Raw genomic sequence first — 20,000 nt, 5'->3', positions numbered from 1 at the left:
ACTACCGGCATAGTGAACTGCTGGTGCAAAGGAGGAATTTTCATCGGAGCGGCAAGCGAAGGCGAAAGGGTCGAGAGCAATGACGACGAGTTAGCCAACCCTCTTCAAATGGATCCCGACCAATGGCAGGACTTCGTCAACATGGACGCCACTCTCCAAACCACAGACGATGATGTCACAGACGAAGCCATCGTTTCGGCAGTCCAACGCGAAATGGGAATTGCTACTGACGCAGACTATGACGCCGACACTAAAGTGGAGGAAGAGGAGGAAGAGGAGATCTCTGTCCCGACCATCAAGGAAATGATGTCTGCAGCTAAGACGATCAGGCTTGGTTTGCTATCACATGGGTTCAGTGACATGGCCTTCCTGCGCAAACTTGACAAGGAGGTCACCGCCATTGCCACAGACTCGTTAAAGCAGGCAACAATCGACAATTTTTTCATTACAGAGTAGGCTCATCGACAAACCGATGTTGTTTTGCTTTGAAAAGTACATATGTACTGTACGTGTCATTGTTTTATTTTCAGTAGTAAGTTACATTGTTTTGAGCAAGTGTGTCATATAAATCAAACTAAATGCTGAGTATTTGTCTCCGTATGTGTACTCGACATTTGATCCGCTTGATACTCCACAACTCTGGTGAACTCGGATATTAGAATCACTCGCTTATTAGAATCAAATTTGTCCGGCCCAAAGTGATTCTATTAAGCGGGTCCCACTGTATATATATATATATATATATATATATATATATATATATATATATATATATATATATATATATATATATATATATATATATATATATATATATATACATATATATACATACATACATACATACAAAGGTTTTTTTTAACTTGCTTCCTTGTCTCCGAGCAACCCCTGAAATTGGAACCATACATGCACACATACTGCACACGTTTAGTGTCTTTTCTTGGGACAATCATTATTCAATTCACGTGATCATTTCTCACGTGTTTCACGTGATCATTTCTCGTGACCATCCCTACCTTGTTCACATATTTTTTTGGTGTAACATCCCAACATACTTTTAGATTAAATAAAATGTTTTTATAACTTGTTATATTTGTTGTGGGCTGGCAGGATGGCCGAGAAGTATGTTCACTGGAAGCTGTAATCTTGGCCCAGCTTTAAAATGTCATCCCAGTGTTTCACAGGCAGGATGATTCATCACTATATATGCCGTCTCTTGGATGGATGTTAAATTGGGCATCCCGTTTGCTGGCATTAGATGGTGGACGTTAAAGATCACATGGTCTCCTTTGGGAAGAGTCAGTGAGCTCTTGCCAGCACCATGAACAACTTACAAATTTCTGCCCGAACCAAAAGAGGGCACTGCATTCGCGGTATAACCACACCCTCAGCCTTTGATGCAACCTCACAACGTTGTGGTGCATACGAAAGAATAAGATATTTGTTGTGGGATTGAGATGAAAATATGTTCAATTAGAAGGGCACTCAGAAGAGCGCATCCCTCCGCTACGTCATGCCTGATCTACGAGAACATATCTGGCCCAATACATTTTTGAAATATGATGCTATATATCGTTTTTGGCCCATCTCTCAATGGTTAAGAATCGCTTGAAAAAATACATAATTCTCAGATCCAGATCCGGATATGGATCTTCACCAAAATCGAATCAATTTTTCGTGTTCAGTCACACACTCAACCTGTCCACCAAGTTTCATCCAAATCTGTCCACAACTTTTTGAAATATCGTGCTACATATTAGTTTAGTTTATGGTGAAGAATCACGAATATAATTATCGGATTTGGATCTTCACCAAAATTGAATCAATTCGTCCTTGTCACACACCCATCTTGCCCAGCAAATTTCATCCGGATCCGTTCACAACTTTTTGAGGTATCCTGCATACAAACAGACAAACAAACAGACAGAGGAGTGAAAACATAACCTCCTTCACCTTCGATGGCGGAGGTAGAGATATCGTTCTGGAAATCTGTGAAAGGATTCTGGTGTCGTATTGTGGTGTCATCTCTACTTTGTTTGGTTTTTTCATCCCAACGTGTTTTTCAAAAAATGTTTTCTCTTTTTTTCTGACTTGTTTCTGTTTTTTGTGTGTGGGAGGGGGGGGTGGCGTGCAAAGGGGCGGAAAACAGAAGAATTATCGATCGTTGTGTTAATTGGATCATGTAATAAATTGTGAAATAATATCAGAAATGCAGATGGCACTACAGGTCTACATCTTGTCGAGCAGCGAGACAAACGTAGACGGACAGATACATATCTGTGCACAAGCAAAAAGTAATCTATTAAAGGAGGACCCTTGTGTTGAGATGCCTATGCACAGATACACAATAAAAGATGAAGATGAACAGACAAAGGCTTATCATTTGCATAAATAGATTATAATTTGCAAAACATTTAATCAAACTAAAATACGCCATTTGATGTCTGTCTGTCTGACAGTTTTTTCACTGTGATACATTCGGTTGTTACATATCCAATCTCAATCAAACTTTAGAGAAGTTCTAATGGTCATACGATGGAGAATGTAGCGACTTAATTTGCCAACATCCCGTGGGAGTGTTCCACCTTCGTTGAAGTCTGTGTTAAGGTGTATATCTGTGTTGAGAAAGCTAATTGTGGTGTTTTTCCATGGTTGCTTCAAATAACAAAACTAATAACGACATGAGTGATAAAAGCATAATATTAATGTTACTACAAAACAATATGAACACTAATAATATCCCTCCTGTCCAAAGAGTTTTTCTTCCTTCAACAAACGCCGTGTTAACATGGATAAATAGCTTATAACTAGCAAATACCGCCCATCGCTTCCCTGGCGAGAATACCAAAAGGGGGGGGGGAGGAGGAGAAAAAGAGGGAGAGAGGGGTGGGGGAGAGAGAGTGGGGGGAGAGGATAGAGGAGGGAGGGAGAGCGAGGAGGGGTGGGGGGAGGGAAGACAGTATGAGGTGAGAGGAAGGGAAGGCAGACGTACGTTGGAACGTTATTTACCACCTGGACGCGTCAGGAGACAAACACTGCCTGCAGTGCTGGATTAACCATTAGGCAGACAAGGCATGTGCCTTAGGGACAGCCAAAAATTCGGGCCAAAAAATATTTTCACATTAAATATTTGTCTTTTTTTTGTATTAAATATTTTGTTCTTGAATCAGTTCATCTTTTGTCTGGGGTCCATTTCCATGAACCCGAGATCTAATTTAAATTTTGTCAGGCCATTCTCTAAATTTTCAAAATGTGTCTTTGGGCCAGCCGAGGCTTAATCCGGCACTGACTGCCTGGATGCGTCCAGAAACAAACACTGTCCAGACGCATCCAGTGACGACACCGCCTGGATGCGTCCAGAGACAAACATCGCCAAAACGCATCCAGAGACAAACACTGCCCAGATGCGGCTAGAGAAAACACCTCCGAAACGCGTCCAGAGACAAATACCTCCCAAATACGTCCAGAGACAAACACCGCCCAGACGCGTCTGGAGCCAAGCTGGCCAGAGACAAACACCGCTCGGAAACAAACTCCCGTCCGTCTCATCCGGACACATACCCTGCCCGGAAACGTCCAGACACAAACACCGTCCAGACATAACCACCATCCAGATATGTCCAGAGACAGAGGGAGAGACAGAGACAGAGAGAGTTATGCTTTATGAACAACTCACACACGCACGCACGCACACACGCACGCACGCACATACGCATGCACACACACACACACACACACACACACACACACACACACACACACACACACACACACACACACTTGGCTGATATCAGCAACAACCCAGAAACAATGAGTAGCTTTCACCGAACAACAATGTTGCATTTTTAGAGACATTTCAGGGATATGTTCACAAACATTAATCTTTATAAGCAGCGACGTGTGACGGGTGGGAAAAAATTTTGGCTCGGTAATTTAGAAAACACATTAATATGGCAAAAGGTTCAGAAATCAGGTGTTATTTCACAACAATTCGCTCAGTGACGTAGCACGAACCACTCGCTCAGGGCGACGAAACACGAACCACTCACTCAGGGCGACGGAGCAGGAACCACTCGCTCAGGGTGACGGAACACGAACCACTTGCTCAGGGTGACAGAGCACGAACCACTCGCTCAGGGTGACTGAGCACGAACCACTCGCTCAGGGTGACGGAGCACGAACCACTCACTCAGGGTGACGGAGCACGAACCACTCACTCAGGGTGACAGAGCACAAACCACTCGCTCAGGGTGACGGAGCACGAACCACTCGCTCAGGGCGATGGAGTGCAAACCACTCCCTCAGGGTGACGGAGCAGGAACCACTCCTGAAAGGTGACGGAGCAGGAACCACTCCCGAAAGGTGACGGAGTACGAACCACTCGGTCAGGCTGACGGAGAATGAACCACTCACTCTGAATGATGTGGTGGGCAAAAGCCTCTGCAGTGAGTGAACCATTCGCTCAGAAGGACGTAGCAAGGTACCGCAATCGACTGTAAGGCATTCGGCAAGTGGCTTAAGCACTCATGTAAGCACTCCAATTAAATGGTTGATAAGGAATGGTTGGCTAGGTTGTCGCAGCATATCATATCGGATCCCTTTACATTTCAGGCTGGTCATCGCTGCACACACAGCAGTTGATGAAATAAAATGAATTTGTTCAAATAATTACTTTATCCACAAAAGAGTTGCAGCTTTATGCAGAACAACCTTGGAGACATCACAAAGTTCAATCGCCCGTGAAATAAACATTGCAGAAAATCTGCCATCTTGCCTGCTCGTCTGTGCACGCCTCACGTGGTACATCGGTTCAGGGTCCGCGCAAACATCATAAGTTTTTTTGAAAACGCCCGTTTTTCACCAGATTTGCTTTGACTCCCTGCAGAGCACCTCGTGAAACCTCCGAAAATATAGATATAGATCTGGTAGACGCTATGGCTAAGCAGTCCCTCTGGGGGATAGGGCACGAGGTCCAGCAGTGGATGCATTAAATCATATTGCTCAATGAAGCTCGTTAATTTTGGCACATTCCGAAATTTTTTGTTCACTCAATACGATTCTCAAAACAGGAGAAAATGGTAAGTTTAACACTTTGGAAATTTCACATTTTCTTGTGTATGTATGGAGAAGGAGGGAACATAACTTTGCTTGCTTAAAGTAAATAGGCATATCGGCTTTGTTATTTGACTCGTTATTTCTTTAAATTATCAGATTTCACAGCAGTCCGGACGATATCCGATCCTTAAAAGCGAAATAATGTTTCAATCATATACTTTAATTAGTCCGTGAGTGTCGACCGTGGAAAATCGTATCATATAATGCATGAAATCGCCTCAGGCTCCGAATTTGAAAACAATAGTACTTACAAAAGCGAAGTAAACAGTGATTTGTTGCTGTGATTAACAGGCATTCGATAATATGAGTGAGGAAAGTGAAAAAAATACTTTATCGTTAAGAAATCGTTGTGGCCTGTTCCAAGTCAAGGCATAGTTGAGCAGGCCAAAAACATGGCGGCTTCAGACCCCAGCGAGATTACCCAGGAAATGCCTGAAGACCCCAAAGAGTGAGGTGGCAGAGGATCGCCTGCTGAAGGATATAATTGAATAAGGCCATTAATTATCTTCAAAAGGGGTGTTGTAATTAACACAAACATCCAATTTTCACTCTTGCACCTCCATGGAGTTTTCTTAGTGTGCATGCAAAGTTTTGGACTGCTAGGTTTTATAGTTTTGGAGGAGACACACAGACACACTGACACACTGACACACATACACATTTACAAGCCGGTAGGTGGACATGGGTAGTCGACTACCCAATAGAACCTGACGCGATGGGCCCGTTCGATGGGGAATGACCTGAGGATTAAGCACAAGAAAATTCATGATTCTAGCTTCAAGGGTTAATGCTGCAGATTGTTTTTTCGTAAAAATACCCCCACATTTGGAGGTTTTTCGGCCGTTGCTAGGCAACGGAGGGGTCCATAGCAACGGTTCTTTCTCACACATAACTAGGACATACCATGAACCTACCATACCAGTTTCATGTATATCTGACTCATAGTCTCTGAGATATAACGAACTTCGTTTTTTTATTGTTTTCGACCAGGGTTCATTCAAAGTCTATCTTCTCCGACAGTTTTCATAGGATACTGCTGGAAATTTTTGACAAAGAGGTTGATTATAGTGCGCATAAAAGCCTGGAAGCCGATTTTTGATTTTCGCAAAAATAATTTTTTTTAATGATTTTTCAAAAATTTCAAAGTCCCGTTGCTGGGCAACGGGTGGTTGCTTAGCAACGAAACTCAAACGCGCACACTCCCAGGTCATATGGCACCTGTTCACCAAGTTTCATCAAAATTGGTTTGCTGGTTTGTGCTGTGGAGCCTCGCGTTGCAGACACACACTCACACACACAGACATACAGACAGATGGAAAACCTGACAATAAGGGTAGAAAATAAAAAAAAATCTCAATTTTTTTTTTTTTGAGATTTTTGTTCGCCAAGTTTCATCGAAATTGATTTGCTGGTTTCTGCTGTGGAGCCTCGCATTGCAGACACACACACACACACACGCACGCACACACACACACACACACACACACACACACACACACACACACACACACACACACACACACACACACGGAAAACCCGCCAATGAGGGTAGAAAAGAAAGAAAATCTCCCCCCAAAAAATTGAGATTTTTTGTTTCGACTCGATCGACGACCCAATTAGTATAGACAGGGCTTGAAAAGGAGGAAGAAGACGAGGCCTCACAGAAGTTAAAAAATATATATTATAAACCACAAACGCACATCATTACTTTTTTAAACAGTCACGACTGCTGTTGAACATTGAACTGAAAGAAATCTGGAGGAATCCAACATCCTGGAAGCATTCTCTGCTTATTGTGTCCACCAGAGAAAGACGAACCAAAGACGACATCTACTGTAATCTGTATACCCCAGAAAGGATAACAACACAACTCTTCCTGTCATTACTGTAGGGAGCGGGTGTATTCGTCAAGACAAAAGTGCCACCATGTAAATGCAGATACAGAGATAGACAGTAAATATTTTCACAAGATGAAGGTGAAGAAGCCCTCATTTCACGGAAGGGTGGCTCTCACTCTGGTCCCGTCCATGCACTGACAACCAATGGCAACTCACGGGGCATTAAGGGATAAAGGAAGTTCTGCATTCAGACTATTCCCCTCGATTGTTAAAACCTCATGGCTTTTATGAAGGGATCTTATGGGGCTAAACCCCAGGGTCGTCGTAAGAAAAGTGTTTTGGGAATGAAGGGAGTGGTGGTCTGTGCACAATGGCCTGACACATTTTGACCATGTCATCTCAGCAGCCTGCACAATAGTCTTTATTGAGTACCCCAGGTTCAGGACTGGGAATGATCTTGATGGTGAAGGAAGCAACAGAATGTCCTACTGCGGACAGGGATAGAACACATCCCGTATGGGCAACTCATTTACCATCAAGAGAAGTCACGAGTCCAACGAAAGTTACATGATCTGAGAATCCTAGTTATGGAGAGACATACCTCTGTTAAAGGTTCAGCATAAGAAATGGAGTACATTTGTACACAACAGTGTGGGATACGGCATAAAATAGCTCTTTAAGTGTTCAAATCACACACACACACACACACACACACACACACACACACACACACACACACACACACACACACACACACACACACACACTTAAATTAATAAAACAACTGCATCATGGTGGATAATTATTCACGAATGCGCATTCACCTCCAAATAACAAATGACATCTTGGGAGAAAATTCTCCAGCAGTCTTACGTTGCTTGTTCGGGAGACCGAGTCCATTGCAAATTGGTGTCAGGAGTGGGATCAGAATCTCAATCAAATTTCACTCCATTACAAATTGGTAGTTAGCAAGTGGGATCTTTCCCTCATTAAAGTTTCAATTCATTGATGTCAGGGATTTAATTCTAATCCATATTATAATTTGAGTGCTATTCTGTGCCAATTTCTCATTACAACTCAGGTCTTAGGGGTTAAATATGTTGGTTAAAAAAATCCAACAAAAACAACAACAAAATGCTATGGCGGATGAACTCAACCCAAAGGATAGGCATTATTGCTTTTTGTACAAGACAGTGACCTTAATAGAGGTATAAGAGGAAGGCCCACGAGAGGGTGAAACTGAGACCGTCTCTGTCTTCTACCACATCCTTTCTGGGCTTTCACCCCGAGCTCTTTCTGTGCATTGCCCGTCCCCACAGGTTTTTGCAGGGCACACACAGTCCATCATCAATCCCTTTCTGGTGAAACTCCCAGAAATCAAAATCACTGCCAACCTCCAATCATTCATTCCACTTTTTTCCACCTGTGGAGTTAACTTCCACATTCTCTTCAATCCCATTCTTCCCTTCAGGTCTTCAAAACAGCTGTTCACCACCATTCACCAGACTGGATGCCAAGTTTAAAGTCCATCCGAGGGATGGCAAGCACATTGATGAATCGCCCACTCTGCCTGGCAAACACCACGATGACAATTTATCCCTCGGCTGAGATTCGAATACAAGCTAGACAGTAAAGATGCAAGTGTGCATACCTTTAGGGCTTCGGCCATCCTGCCAGCAGCCTGCATACCATAAACCCAGTATCACTCTCATTTGTTCCAAGTGTATGCAGCAATTTTCATCATAAAAAAAAAACACTTGACAATTTGGGAAGAGTCATGGCAGACATGTACCTAGTGACAGTTTTTCAATTAATGCAGTCACAATGTCATCAACTGTCTCATAAGAGCAAAGAAGTGCCATTGTGTGAAGTAAACTCGCTTAAAAGTTAAAAAAAAAAATTTACAATCTGCTATGCTTTTTCGGGATGTAGTACATGCTGGGTCTAAATGCCATGCCCTCTTAACTAGTTTCCAAGGAGTATGTTCTTCCATAATTCTTGCTCACCTTGACCGCCTTGGAATCAGGCCCCTGAGCCTTCATGATTCCTGACACCATGCTCATTCACTGGTTCTATGAACAAGCTGTGGTGAGAGATAACAAAACTGGATCAATGGAACAGGTAAAAAAAAACTGAGAAAACATAATCGGCCGCTTTAAATAGGGTCACTGCAGCAAGTTATGTCAGCAGAGATTTGAGAAACCCCTCAAAATGGTTACTTTAGTCTCTGGTTAGCAGAAATAATTTGGGTTTTAATGGTGAAAAAAAAGGAAGGCCGCACTATGTGCATGTGTGGAATATCTGATATGCAGTCATCGATTCATCCTGAACGAGAGAAGATGAGAAATTGATCCAACAAGGAGAGGACAGTGATCTCGCAACCTTGCGTAACGTCACCGCGATCAATCCATATGCCCATTTGGTGGAATCATGCTGATCGACCTTATGTTGGCTTTAGCATTAGCTTATTACCTATTACTTTAACAAAAGGCATTGGAAGGAATTCCATTCAATGTAGGCAGTTACAGATGGTGTCACAAGAGGTGCAGTTGTATCGCTGGAAATTTCAGAACAAAAGTTGGGATTTTCATATGTAGGCTACACAATGCGAGGATCATTTCAAAAAAGAAGAGAAGAACAAAAATAAATGTCACGAAGCTCAGAATTTAATTTGGAAAAGATCTAAAGTTACCCTGGAGAGGGGATAGAGGCATCAGGAGGATTAGAATTATCAGTTAGATCAAGAATTAAGTCAGTCTGTCACTTGATGTGACGGTACTTTGATCGGTTGGTCCCCAACGGGAGGAAAGAGTCCACCAATGGAGAATTTATTTTGCAAACCAAACGTGACACAGACAGCAACTCGGGATCCCCCCTCCAACACGTCTCTCCCTACATCTTTCATTTCTCCTTCCCATTTGTACCAAAAGAGAACCTCCATGAAGGTTCTTCCTTCTTGAAGCAGCTCACGTTTCCTGGGCGATCCTAAATCTGGGAGTAACCGGAAAATTCTCACACCTAGGCAATCATTCTATCCAGGTGAAAGGATAATCCAGCGTTATAACCTGTTCCCCTTTTACACAAAACGTTTAGAAATACCTACATAACTCACCTCTGAAAACATGACACAATCACATCTTACAAACAATACGTTTTCGATCAATACTAGTGAAGAGGAACTTAGGAGGAGAAGACTTGGTTCGTATTGTCATGTGCAACAATGGTCAGAAGATGAAGCTGGAAAGAAAGCAATTAAGTTATTGGTGGAAAGGAAGAAGCCGAGAGGACGTCCGAAAAAGACATGGATTGAAAGTGGAAAGAAAGATGAGGAAGGTTTGGGTTTGCACAAAATTCTTGCAACGAATGGATAGATCTGTCGAAATCACTTGTAAATGAATTTATACTCACATGTGGTCACAGGGTGGCGAGACGAATGCAGGCAGTGCCATGGTCCTAGATACGCGCCGTGAACGTAGCGAAACAGAAGAACAATTCTCTGAGATTCAGCAGCAGCAAAAGCTTCTTGACTCTGCGCCAGATGCTTTGGCACGAGGATGCGTCGCAAAGTGTTGAGTTTCAGCGGGAGAAAATACAAATGCCCTGGGGCTGACACGCAGTGGAGAAAAATGATACTTCTGGGGGGGACAGAGGTGGGAAGGGAAGCAAACAGTGGAGAACAGATAGCTAATAAAATCCATGGTAGTTAAAGCCACGATACATAAAGCCAAAGAACCTTCGCGAGAGGTCAGATGAATCTTCTTCTTCAACAAAATTGCACGAGGGACATGGAAAACTACGAGGAGTCGATTGGTTGTTCCTGTCTTTTTTTTCTTTAACCATGCCTAGTTATCTGAATGAATGGAGAAATTATGAACTGGATGTAAAAATACAAGCCACTACATTAATCCCATTCTGTTATCTGTGAGAGCACATCAGCTACCACCTTATCGAGTCCCATCACATGCCTAATGTCTGTCGTAAACTGGGACATGTAGTCGAGAGGATGAATCTTCCTCGGGGAGTGATGATCAGGCTTTGAGTGTGAGGCATACACCAACAATTTGTGGTTGGTGTAGAATGTCGATGACGAAAGTTTTTTCCTTCCAGTAGATGTCTGAAGTGCTTGCCACCGATGTACATGACTAACAACTCCTGACCGAAGGTGTTGTAGCATGTCTCAGCCAGCTGCAGTCACTTTGCGAAGAATGAGAGTGGTTGCCATTCTCCCTCTACCAGTTGTTCAAGTACGCCACCAATGCCTACGTCCAATGTGTTGGTCATGAGAGCATCTGGTCATGAGATATAACAGAGCATCTGCCTTGGGATGGACAAGGAGGGCAGCCTCAGCCACTTTAACTTTCACCCTTTCAAAGGATGAAATATCTCACTCGCCAAGAGCCGAGAGACCAAAACCTAAACCAGCCTATAGCTGGTAGAAGGAGAGTGAGGTTCGGAGCAGGAGAACAGGGGAGGACAGTTGTGAGAGGCTGAGACGGAGGATCTTGTTTTTGCTCTCCTCTCGGCATGATAAAATGGCTGCACGATTCTCATGTTCATTCTGGTATATTTGCATCGTGTTGGGCAAGATGCGAGCCATTCCTGTTCGACTGAGTCGTGAAGTTTTACGATTATGAGAAAGAGAGGAAGAAGAGTGCACCTCTCGGCGAACTTGTCGTCATCCCGTTGTGTGGTCGAGGAAGGTGGACGAGATCGTTGTGAGCGAACCTGTTGCAAGAGAGGAACATTCCGCATATTCATTCATGAGAAGAAGCCGCATGGCGGTTGGTGAGCCCTGGTGTTGAATACTGCCTCACAAATTACCTCATGTATGTTTCCTGCGCAGAGAGCGGCTTGGCGCCATTTTGGGTACGTCTTCCTGTGCAAGATGAAGCGGCTCGACCCCAAAGTTCATAAAAGACCATCTCTGGACAAAGCTAAGTGCCAGAATAAAGGGAGGATTTTCTTTTATTTTGTTTTCCCCTTGTCTGTATAAAAGTCCGTGCATAGAGGCGCCTCGACTTTAGATTTTAATTGACCTCACGTTTTATTATCCCACTTTGAATTATTACCCTTGGAACTATTTGATCTATTTTCATGAAATCCTTGTGTTTATTGTAAGTTGCTGGTGTCCGTGTATCTGTCGTGGGTTCGAGTATAAACCCCCTTGTGCTGCACTTCCATCTGCTCTGTCCTTTCCGCCCATGCCCCAACTGCGCGCACCATAATCCCCGAGGATCACGTGTTCGCCTCCCAGGAAAACCGCTCGGCGATCGGCCCGGTCGGTGTTAACCACCCGTCCACGACAATTGGGTTGGGGGGGGGTTAACCTAACCACCACAATATAATTGAATTTAAATAAAATAAAGATTGTAAAGGTTGAATAAAAAAAATGTTTTTGTGAAGTTTAACTGCCGTTGATGCCGTGGCTGTTACACCACCTTATCTAACACGTAACATAAGTTCTTCATGCCTGTTGTTTGTGTCCTTTGTGATGTCCTTAAAAACAGTTTTCCTGTTTGGAATGATTTTCAATTTTGTTTGACTGCCAGGAAGACAGAGTTAAAAAAAATCTCTCTCTTACCTGTGCATCCACTATCAGGACGACTTCATAGCTGAAGTACTGCTGGAACTACAGGTTCGTTTTCTGATTCATGTTCCGATTGGTGCTCTGTGTTCATCAATTGACGTTTGTGGACAGACGAACAGATGAAAATAATTGCTTAACCCTGCTTGTCACTTCAAGTGTGTGGGGTAATAAGAAATCATCTGATATGACAATTATTCATGCTTGTGTTATCATACAATTTTGATAACACAATTGATAACACAATATTGTGTTATCAATTATCACAATTGATATCACAATTGATTAACACACAATTGATACAATTGATTAACACACAATTGATACAATTGATACAATTAACACAATTGATTAACACACAATTGATATCACAATTGATTAACACACAATTGACACACACACAATTGATTAACACACAATCACAATTGATTAACACACAATTGATATTGTGTTATCACAATTGATAACACAATATTGAAAACATATACAATTTTGAAAAAAATCGTACAGTCGTGCTTGCAAATTATGTACTTCAGCCTGGTGTTGACTTCGTGGTTCGAGTGGCTGGCTTGAGATCTTCGGGTCCTGAGTTTGAGCCCTGTTGGCTACTGAATTAACACCAGGTGGAGTTGACTCAGTATGTCATCTTTCTGAGGTTGGAAAAATGAGTACCAGTGTACTGGTATAGGGGCACAGCATCAGTTGAAATTTTCTGGTGCTGCAATCACTGCCAAAGCTATGAGAGAGGATAGGCAGCCACTTAACAATTGGGAGCAAACTACTATGACTAGTACTAAAACTACTCCTCCTACTACTACTACTTCTTAACAGTCCCAGTAATTCCTACCCTCTGGTTTCCTACCCGATAACTCATCTCCTCTTCACAGGACAATGTGGGATCTTTAACGTCCACCAACGACCGGTGCTGGCAGACAGTTACTCCGGATGGCCGACGCACATTGATGCATCGCCCTGTCTCTGCGGAACACCAGGACGAGATAGCCAGGTCGAGATTCGAACCCGGGCTACAAACAGCTGCTGAAAGGCAAGTTCTCATCGTTTTCAGCCATCCTGCCATCTAACTATGGAGGTTAAAAGCAAAGCATTTCACCGAATGCACTTATCTCCGTAAAGAATGAGGGACATTTATATTCTCAAATCACCAATCAAACATTTTGAGGACAATATTAGAACATAATGTGTAGTTGAAGCTGATGTCACAATAATTTGACAAAGTTTGCCAAAAATTCTTAAAGCAGGTCATGCACACGTCGTTTTCACTTCACAGCAGTGTGATTTAGGAGGTTGTTTATTTATACAGGTTGTTTTATGAGACTAACTCCTCTGCAACCATCGATTGTTCAGATGAGATAAGTCTACTTCATGTCGATGAGATTTATTAATACAGTATCTGCATATATTGGTTGTAATTTCCTCGGATGGGATCACAAAGCAGGAGGCCCTCCCAGGGCCCAAAGGTGATATCTTCATTTTTGTGGTTTGCTGATCTTCTGTCCTCATGCATTTACCTGTCTGTTATTTGCAAGGTGATAAAACCGAGCTGCAGAAATGAATGGAACTGTTAATTCCCAAAATGCACTTTTGTACAAAGAAAACGATTAAATGTAATTTTGGAATTATTTATTTTATTTTATTTAAGAAATACGAGAACACACCTCAGATAGGTCGGGTATGGGAGCATGCGCTGGAGCAGCACATCGCTGCGTCCATTTTCCGCCGGTACTCCAGGAGTCTCCGTCTGGCCATCCCCCAGGCAGATGCCAGGCCCATCCCCATCTCCTTGAGATGCTGGTCAACCTGCTGCAACCACGAGGCACATGGTCGGCCCATTGGCCTCCTCCACTCACAAGACTCCCTCGCTGAGAGAATCTGGTGAGCAGGATCAGCATCAGGAAAATGAGTCACATGTCCGTACAGCCACAGCTGATGCTCATAGAAGATACAGGTAACATATCTCATTTGAGTCTCTCCCAGCAACCACTCGTTAGACACAAAGTCCGACCAGCAAAAACCAAGGATTCTCCGAAGAAACCTGGTTCCGAAGGAGAAAAGTATCCATCTCAGATCCCTGGTCAGAGTCCAAGTCTCACATCCGTAGAGCAAGACTGAAAGCACCAAGGACCTGAAGACTCGGACTTTCGTACTGCACAGGTACCGAAAGAACCATACCTCATGACCCAGTGAATCCATGACCCACCAGGCCCGATCCAGATGTCTATTGACCTTTTGCTCACAGCCGGTGGAGACATGAATATCACTGGCAAGGAAAGTGAATCTCTCCGTGACCTCAACATCCTCACAAACAGGTACAGACAAGATAGCAGCATCCAGATGTCATTGAAGGCCTGGATCTTAGTTTAGACCAAGAAAATCCATAATCCCAGTGGCTGTAACTCCTCATTTAGCACCTCGAGGGCCCCAAAAGGACATCCAGTCTCCGCAAAGATGACTGCATCATCTGCGAAAGCAAGGTCAGAGATCTTGACATTCCCAAACGATGCACCGCAGCTTGATGTCTCCGACATCCTCCCCAGAATCCAGTCCATACAAGTGCTGAAAACTGTGGGGGTGAGTACACACGCCTGACAAACTCCAGTAACAACTGGAAATAAGTCAGAGATGGTATCACCACATCTCACAGCACTCTCAGTAATCAAAATATCGTTCAGACATCAGATTGATCAGTTTTGGTGGTACCCCACGGAGACCAAGAATCTTCCATAGGGTATCCCGATACACTGAATCAAACGCTTTGCAGAGATCAACATAGGCTGCAAGCAGCCCCTGCCAAAACTCTCCTCTGCGTTCGGTGAGGACCCGAAGAGCAAGGATACGGTCAATCGTTGACCTCTTTGGTGTAATGCCTGAATGCTCTGGGTGCTGGTGCTCAAGCAGATGGTGGCGAACCCTGTCAAGAATTATCCGAGCAAAGACCTTGCCCAGCACTGAGATCAACAACACCCTCGGTAGTTCTTGCAGTCCTGGCAATCACCCTTCCCTTTCCAGAGAGGGACAACAAGACCCCTCTTCCAGTCAGTTGGGATGATGCCTGTGTTCCAGGCAGAGCACAGAACTGCATCCAATTACATGAGTAGAGCATTTCCACCAGCCTTGAGAAGTTCAGCATGGATGTCACAGATTCCATGAGCTTCATCCTGTTCATCGCAGCCTGTGTTTCCACAAACAAAGGTGGATCACAGTTGATTGGAGTGTCAGCAAAACGGATGGCAACACCCCTGACATCCAACTCAACAGTTGGTGGGTCAGCCTGGTACAGCCGCTCAAAGTAAGCGGCTCAGTGGGCCTTCACTTTGCACTCTTCTGTCAAGAGCCCACCACCCTCCAATCTAACTGCAGTACACCGAGGGACAGGCTTGGAAACTTGACCACAGGTGATGCTCGACCCCCTCACAGATTCCTCACACATAGGCCTTGTTCACCCTTAGTGCAGGTACAGTTTTACGCATTAACTCCCTGAACAGCTCAGCTCTGCCATTAAGCCTGATCCTGCGACTCTGGTCAATGGTATCCCGTGTCCCTTGAGAAACAAAATTATTCTTCGCCCTCCCGTGAGTTCCAAGAGATCCACCGGCAACACGAAGGATGGTAATCTTGAAGGTACTCCACAAATCTTCAGGATTCCCCAAAGCATCCAGGCCCCCCAAACCCCACTCAGCCTGTTTGCAAACTCCTCAGCTACCCTCTCATCCTTGAGTTTGCCAACATCCAGTCTTGGTTGGGATAGTACCATTCTCTCAGATTTAAGCTGAAACTTCAGAGTTGCTACCACAAGCCTGTTGTTGGTATTGAGGAACTGAGCACTCCAGTAGAGCCTGCAGTTCTGGATGATCCTCCAGCGACCATCAACGAGCACATGGTCAATCTCCTTTGCCGTCAAACCTCACATAAGAGAAATATTTAAATTATGTACCCTTGTTCATTAGGGGTACATTAGAACAAGGAAGGGGCAGGAAGGGGCAGGAAGGGCAGGGGCTGCAAAACCAGAAAAGAGGTGGCACAAGACAAAGAAGTCACTCACAAATACATACGGGCCCAGGGAGATTCCAATGATTTTTTGGGGCTTGATCTCCATGGATGGTATCAAGAAGCGCAACGTGTGAGGTTGGGGTGCCAACCCAAAGTGGAAAGTAGTCCTCCATTGAGCTGTGCATGAAGGCCTTGTATGTTGTTAAGTATTAAGATTGAGTATTGTTACGTTTGTGGGGAGGCCGGGTGGGGGAGAAGGGACTGGGGAGTTAGATATTACCATAGAACAGATAGAAGTGTATCGATTAGTATATTCCATGAACAGAGACATGACAGAAGTAAATAGACACCTTCAATTTCTTCATTTTATCTGTATAACGCAGTTTGACTCAGTGATTTGAACAAATATTGGACTATTTCTTTTCAGAAACGAGTTCCTGGGTCTTGTTTGACAATTAACTATGCTGCAAACCCAGGAAGTACACAAACTTTCCGATTTTAAAAGAGGACTAATTGTTGGCCATTTGGAAGGTGGAGTCAGCCATCATCAGATAACTCAGAACCTTGGTATTCCGCTTTCTGCGGTCAATCGGATGATTGTGCAATTCATCAAAGAAGACAAGGAATCTACAGCTTCCCGTTCTGGTCGATCTGAGCCCTCAGAAAGGTGTCTTTGAGCTGTCAAGCGGTCCATTGAGAAAAGTCTCCGTTGCAAGGCAGCAGATGTTGCAGAGGAGGTCCAAGTGAGCTCAAGAACTGCCGTGCGGTACCTTCATCAACTGGGCTACTATGGGAGAGCAGCTCCGAGAAAACCTCTTCTTATACCAGCCAACATTGAAAGGAGAAAGAAGTGATCTGACGAGATGGCCAACAGACCCTTGGAGTTTTGGTAAACTGTCATTTTTTCAGATGAGTCCCAATTTGCTCAATTTTATGACAGTGGATGCATATGGGTCCAGAGACTTCCCAGTCAAGAGTTCTCTTTGAACTGATTGCAGCCAACTGTCAAACATGGTGGTTTTTCAGTGATGGTGTGGGTAACAATCTGGAGTGCTGGTCAGTCAGAGCTTGTGGAGTTTGTTGGCAACATCAACTTTACGATCTACATTTATATCCTTGAAGATGGACGTCTCCCTGTCTTCTCCACTGGTCAGAGGGTCAAAAACAACACTCTGTTCATGGATGATGGAGGTCCATGCCAAACTCCAAAAAAGACCAAAGAATGGCAGGACAGAAATGGGATCAAGCGACTTCCATGGATAAGTCAGTCTCCTGACATGAATCCCATTGAACACATCTGGGCCATATTGGATCGAGCTGTGTGGGAAAAGTCCAGGAAACCAACATCATGGGCAGAATTGCGAACCTGCTTGTGTGAAGCCTGGGAAGAAATCTCACAAGAGAAAATTTTGGAACTCGTTGCTTTTATGCCTGAAAGAGTAAAAGCATTGATATCTGCAAATGCAAAGTCTACAAAATACTTGTGTTTGTATTAAAACGAGTACGTGCCCATACGTGCGTGACCATACGTGCAACCCCCCCCTCCCCCCCAAAAAAACAACTTTCAAACATACACACAGGCCGTTCCTTCGCTCTCGTAAACGACGACTGGATTGGGGCATTGTGTTTATCTATAAATGCGCATAAGAAATGGAGAAATTATTAGAATACAGTGAGTCATCACTATCCGGAAGTCCGTACGTTGTAACCCGTAATGGGGAACGCGGCTGAGGATCTCTTCCCCATTGGCCATGCCTACGCAGCAACGTGTCCCGTCATTGGTTTGGTAAATAAATGCCCATAACGTGGGAAGCACTTGTCCGATTAATATCAAACCTTGAAAAGGCACATCCTCAGGTCCCCAGCAATATACCTGGCAAGTTTCAATTAGATCAGACCAGTGATTGTCGAGAAACAGCGGTGACAGACACACACACACACACACACACACACACACACACACACACACACACACACACACACACACACACACACACACACACACACACACACACACATACACATACACACACACACACACACACATTGCTGGAATTATAGATAGATGGATCAAATCTTCTTCAAATGTCTAATAAACAAATTCTTTAAAAATCACGATGTCGATTTACTTCTGTCATGTCTCTGTATGAGTATATGAGTATGCTGGTGTTGGCTTCATGGTTAGGGTGGTAGGCTTGGGATCCTCAGGTCCCAAGTTCAAATCCCACTTTGTAATTGAATTAGTACCAGGTGAGGTTGACTCAGCCTATCATCCTTCTGAGGTTGGAAAAATGAGTACCATCTTGCTGGGATGATTGAGCCATTTGAGTATCCTGTGTTGGAGTAGCGATCTGTCCAAGATTGTGCCCACGAGCCCAGGAGACTGCTTCAGCAGCACCGACACTCTGTACAGAGTGTGCTCCCAATGGATGGATGTGTGAGTAGTTTGCCCATCTTGATGTAATCAGAAGGGACACTTCAGCTGAACAATTGTCTTGTTTGAATGTGCACCATACAGGGGGCGGTGTGTAATAATAATTAGGGATTATGGATCAGGAATTGTACGCATAACCCCTTTGTAAATATCTACCTGGGGTGCTGGGAGACAGTGCAAGAGAGAGGGTGGAGCTATAAACGCCTCCAAGGGGTGGAGCGTTGCCTGGGAAGGAGAGGGAGTAGCTAACAAGGGTGGGCAGGAATTGTGGGAGTTTGGAGTAGGAGAAGTGAGGACTCAAGAATTGGGTGGGTTCGGTGTGTGAGAGAGGACAGCCTGATTCTGTGAAGAAAGTCGAGTACTGAGGAAAACAGTGACTGAGGAGAACTAGTGCTGAGAGGACCGAGCTCGGAGGAGAACGAGTAGTGAGGAGAGCTTGGTTGTGAGAAGAGAGCCGAGGACTTAGGAGAACAGGTGTTGAGGGAGGAGAGCTCTGAAGAGATCGTCCTGTTTGCCTGTCTTCGCACTGTGCTTGTTCGTTGTCCTGCCCATCACCTCCTCATCCCTTGTCATCGCCTGTTCATGGCTGCCCCGTCTGTGATTGATGCGCCATAGATTTCTTTAAATTTTTTTTGACCTCACTGCACATAATTCTCTATTAATTATCTTCCCTTCCTTCCCTGCCAACCCATCATCATCTCCTCTGTCACGATTCCACCGTTTCCTGGTTCTTTTTATTATTTTTTTGTGTCACGGGAAATAAACCCGTTGGTTTTACCAGATTGAGGTGCTCGTATCTCTCCCGTTCCTGTCTGTTTGTCTGTCTGTCTGTTGGTTTGTGTACAGGATATCTTAAAAGTTGTGACGGATTCGGATGAAACTTGGTGGACACGTTGTGTGTGTGTGTGTGTGTGTGTGTGTGTGTGTGTGTGTGTGTGTGTGTGTGTGTGTGTGTGTGTGTGTGTGTGTGTGTGTGTGTGTGTGTGTGACGACGAAGAATTGATTCGATTTTGGTGAAGAT

The 20,000-nt window shown here is 44.1% G+C and overlaps 1 long non-coding RNA gene across 3 annotated transcripts in view; it reads left to right on the top strand.

Annotated features, from left to right (window-relative positions):
- The window catches only part of LOC147025404 (uncharacterized), a 123,950-nt gene that overhangs the window by 31,955 nt on the left and 71,995 nt on the right, over nucleotides 1-20,000 (top strand). For all 3 annotated transcript variants that reach the window (XR_015059496.1, XR_015059495.1, XR_015059494.1), the window contains exon 2: nucleotides 13,425-13,582. This is a non-coding gene — a long non-coding RNA (uncharacterized LOC147025404). The remainder of the gene's footprint in view (nucleotides 1-13,424; nucleotides 13,583-20,000) is intronic.

The sequence above is a fragment of the Eptatretus burgeri genome, chromosome 6 (assembly GCF_056783735.1).
Source record: "Eptatretus burgeri isolate ZD-2024b chromosome 6, Ebu_testis_v1, whole genome shotgun sequence".
NCBI classification, from domain to species: domain Eukaryota; kingdom Metazoa; phylum Chordata; class Myxini; order Myxiniformes; family Myxinidae; genus Eptatretus; species Eptatretus burgeri.
The sequence above is the reverse complement of the archived record's forward strand: the minus strand, read 5'-3'. Positions and strand labels throughout refer to the sequence as shown.